At 37.1% G+C, this 4866-nt stretch overlaps 1 non-coding gene across 1 annotated transcript; it reads left to right on the forward strand.

Moving 5' to 3' along the window:
• Positions 1-336: 336 nt before the first annotated feature.
• LOC116145600 lies at positions 337-443 on the forward strand. Its single transcript, XR_004130394.1, has one exon. It is a non-coding gene; the product is annotated as a small nucleolar RNA R71 (small nucleolar RNA).
• The last annotated feature ends 4423 nt before the right edge of the window (positions 444-4866 follow it).

The following is a 4866-nucleotide window of genomic DNA, read 5'->3' on the forward strand; positions in this document are numbered from 1 at the left end:
TTGGCATTCCACACTCCCATGGTTTCCTGCACAAAATTCACAAGTTATAAAAGGTGAGTGAATAGAATTTACATTCATACCTCCCAATTGGCTTTGAAGTGATGCAATTTGTACAAATAATGTGGCGAACACATCAACTTCATGTAGACCCGTTGTTCTCTTCGGCATTGCTCTCTCATTAGGTCTTTGGCAGTTATTGTTGGCCATCACCTTAAGTAATTCATAAGCATCTCTGGGGTCTTATTATTTAAGGTTCCTCCTATTGCCACATCTACCATCGTTTGAATATTTGGTAGCAACCCATTGTAAAATGTTTGGACTTGTCTCCAAAACGGTAGACCATTATGTGGACATTTCCTTAACAACTCCATGTACCTCTCCCAAGCTTCATATAGTGATTCATCCTTGCCTTGCACGAAAGAGGTAATGTCATTTCTCATATTTAAGACTATACAATATTTACAAAAATGGAATAAAAGCTTCAATTTAGCACTACACTAGATACTATCAATATTAATAATCAACTGTCCCCGGCAATGGCGCCAAAAACTTGATGCGTGTTTCCTACAACATGCATAAATAGCAAGTATACTAGTCGCACAAGTAATAGAGTGATGAGTAAAGTATCGCTCCCACGAGGATAGTGTTACTATGTACCGATTTTCCTAGTTTAAGTCCTAATTTAAGAAACAATAAATTGGATTGATGGAAAATTAACAACTAAATACAAATTAACAAAATATAAATGAATGATAATGAAATTAAAGCAAAACCCAACAACTTAACTAATTAAACAATGGTAAAAAAATGCTAGGGTGTTGATTTCACCTAGATATGCTAACCCAAATCATAGAATCTATTACCCAAGTTCTAATTCCTTGATTGAAAATCGAATTCCCTAAGTTGTAAAATATACCTTCTCAGGCTACATTTCCTTACTTAACCCTATTAAGCTTCCGCACCCAACAAATTGAAGATTAATAGTTCAAAGTCTTTTAAGCTTTATGGAATTCTATCTAGATTTCATAGATCGCTAAACCTATCTCTAAAGTTTGCTTAATCTACAGTATTTATCCCAAGAGGCACAATCACAAATCACTTCTCAGTCTCATTGTGAACAACACACATTTGAATGGTGATCAAGCATCCAAAAGTCATTAAGCAAAGAGATAAACACTCAATCATGAAATTAAAACTCAAAGCAAATCAATTCATATAAATTTGAATCATTGTATCAAGGTTACATCAAACCCTAGCTAAACAACTCAGTTCATACTCAAAAACGAAATAAAACAACAAAAACAAACTGAATCAAGATTCATCATTGAAAAGCAAGCAAAAGATGGAGAAATCTTCTCTAATTTGAAGCCCAAATCTTCAATAATCTTCTCCTTCCATGAGCTGCCTCCCAAATCACGAACCAAGCCCCTTTTCTCTTCCTTTTCGCTCTAATTTATACCTCTCTCACTTAAGGATGAAGCCCTAGCAAGCCAAAACATGTCGTTTTATTTTTACATCTAATGCAGGTTTTGTCGCAGCGAAGCTTTTTCCTCGCCATGGCGAAGACTTTCGGGTCAAATTTGAGTATTATATAGTCTGAATCTGGAAACGTGTTAAACATATGAATTGTAACCCTTTAAATTATCTTTCCGGTAGTTCAAGAATCAGCACAATCAGTGGTCTACAGATCAAGTTATAGTAGAAATACTGAAGCACGTCCAAAGACATTTTTCTTTAGTTCCCAGCGTACTTTTCACAACTTCAAGCCAAGTTTTCACCTTGTCCAGTCAGAATTAGGAAAAACCCAAAACATGAAAGTTGTAGCCCTTCTTCTTAGCTTTATAAAGCTTCCAAATTCAGGTCATTCCGAGTTTCCAAACTCAAGTTACACAATTTACGCTCAAAACTGTCATTTATGCTAAAAATCATCGTTTAGGTCTGCAAAGACAAATTAATAGAATTAGGTAGCAATTATGGCCCAAATTGTATGAAAAGTATCCTAAATCCTCTCAAAATTCAATGCAAAATCATAGTGTAAAATATGATTATCAGTAATTTCACTTATTTAATTTTTTCTAACAAATTAAATAAAGGTTACGACCTCAACAAATTTAATTGCGCTGTGAAAAGAGGAAAACGNAAACAAGTACAAAGCATACATTTCACAAACAATCAATTTTTGAAATTAGTGGGTTAATTACATTTACCCCTTGACAATTTACAGATCTACAGTTTGGTCTAAAAGTTTTAAAACTTTGCATTTTAGCCCCTACACACTCGGAAGTGCGCTCGCTGCAACGATGAGTTAGATCGCTGTGGCGTGCATTGGTTATGCTGACGTCCACGCTCTACGTACGTTCATCGCAGCGATAGCTACGACAATTTGGTACAGTGCACGTCTGAAGAACGATCGCTGCGGTGATGGTTTATATCGCCGCGGCGACCGCTGGTTTCGTCACTAGTGCCAGTTTGGACAACGCTCGTTGTGGCGATGGGTTATATCACTGCAGCGAGCATATACAGATCTGTAGCTCCAGATTTGTTCATACAGTAACCATACACACTCAAACAAATTTTCAATCAATCAAACACACTGATTTCAACCAAAAATCCATCATGCATTAAACCAAACATGCAGTTCATCAACAAATCAGATTAATTGATTAATCAATTTATCAAAAACATGATTTAAAAAAGATTTTATAAGGCAACATTATATCATCGAATACATGTTATCAACCATCCAAATAAAAATTGTAAAATTCAGTACCCTAGGCTCTGATACCACTGTTAGTAAACGGTCCCATACACGCAACGGAAACAAAAAATTATAATTCAGGGATCGTTTACATGAGCCAAGATCAAGGGTATAATTTTACAATTCATATTAAATAAAAATCCGCAAGAAAAATAAATCTGAGTTTAAAGAAAACAAACACACGTTGGAGGCTCCTCCAAATTTGTCGACAAATGTTTTGCTACCGATCCAAGTGTAGGATCGAACCTGCATAGTCCACACGAAGACAATCTCAAAAGAACCAAAGAGGGATTTGCTAGATCCTCTTTGGCTTCAAGATTAAGAAGAAAGCAAATCAATTGAAATTGATTTTAGGCCAAGAATGTTGCTGCTGTGGGAGTGTATTGGAGTGGCTGCTGTGTGTTTTAATTTCAAGAAGAAATCAATTAATTAAAAAATTAACACACACACTTTTCTTTTTATAGTTAATCAATTTGCCCTAATCCCATACAGAATAGGNAGGATGAGGGAGTGACCACGGTTGCTCAGGGGAAAGCAGGCAAGCAATGGGTCGAAGGGATCTCTGCCGCAGCAAGGTTTGACCTGACGGTGTTGGATCTTTTAGGGCAACTACTAGATCATTTACGGCCTGTGGTATAGACCCTTTTAGAATGCCAACTTGCCAAGACCTTTGACAGGTTCGTGGCTTCTCGACCTGCCGATCTGATGGCCACCGCACTTCAAATGCAAAGTCAAGTAAAATGATTTGTTCTCTTCAAGAACTTCTTTCATACAAGTTGACCTTAAAAAAAACTAACTTTTTATTCCTCTTCCAAGTATTCTTTGCTCACCCTAAATGTGGCCCAACAGAAGATGAAGATCGATTCTGCTAGCAAACTTCACAAGATAAAGGAAAAGATTGCCAAACTGAAACAAGATCTTAAAGCTTCAAATGCAGAGGCAAAGGATACCCACATTCAGACAAACATGTACTTAACTGAAAGGAATTCTGCTATGCGAGCAACTAACTTTCAGAAGGTTAAGCTTGAGAAGAAAGACAACAATAATAAAGAGCTCTAACGAACAGTAGTGAGGCTCACCAAAGAGTTGGACCAAAAAGAAAAGGAGCTGCAAGTGAGCTTAGAACGCGAAAAAGTAGCAGAAAAGACTCAAGCTGAGCTATAGAAAAACTCAAGGAAGGAGAAGAGGGCGCTGCAGAAAAATCTTGAGTTGGTTCAAAGGCGAATCATTTTGCTGACCGAGCAAATGAAGCAACAGAACCTCGAACTGGAGAGAAAGGCTACAAGCTATTTATAGCTTACGGCCAAATAATCTGAACATGGATATCTTCGACTTCCCTGAGGACTATCAAGTTGCTCTTGCTTCCATGGTCAAGGCCGAAGAGCAAGAAGAACAAGAGCCTGCCTCGAAGGATGATCAACAAGAAACAGATGTCCTTGAAGATCAAGTAATCAACTAGGAGGTTAGTGATAAGCCAGACAACCAAGAGGTCACAGCCAGGTATCCCGGAAATGAAAACCAGTAATCGCTATCTTCTCTGCTTGAATAGAGTCTTTTGTGCTTATTCTTTTCTAATGTAGTGCCTGGTCGTCCTTTGTACATATTTTTGAGATATATAAAAAGGAACTTTTGACCACTTGTGATAACACTTTTATAACTTAAGTACTTCACAAAACAAATGTAGCATATCTAATCATCAAACTTGTAAAATGTTATAAATAGCAAGCTTATTAAAAGCTTGAGATTACGACACAAGTAATTCTTTGAGAATAATTGAAATAATCTTATTCATAATACTTACAACAATAAAACTTTAAAAGTAAAAATGATCAAGCTATAAGTGAGTTCGAAATTACTGATAATAAGGGCGAAGATGTTCAGTAATCCAAGCTCGCGGCACTTCAGAACCATTTAACCTCTTGAGGTGATACATTCCAAGCCGTATCACCTTAGCGACGTGATATTGACCTTCTCAGTTAGGTCCCAAAACCCCCGCACTTGGTTCTCTTGTGCCAAGAAGGACTTCTTTTTAACACTCGACCGCCAACCTAGAAGTCTCTTCTCCTAGCTTTAGAGTCGACGAATCTTTTTGCTCGCTGTTGGTTAGA

This window comes from Pistacia vera, unplaced genomic scaffold, assembly GCF_008641045.1.
Source record: "Pistacia vera cultivar Batoury unplaced genomic scaffold, PisVer_v2 Contig462, whole genome shotgun sequence".
Lineage (NCBI taxonomy): Eukaryota > Viridiplantae > Streptophyta > Magnoliopsida > Sapindales > Anacardiaceae > Pistacia > Pistacia vera.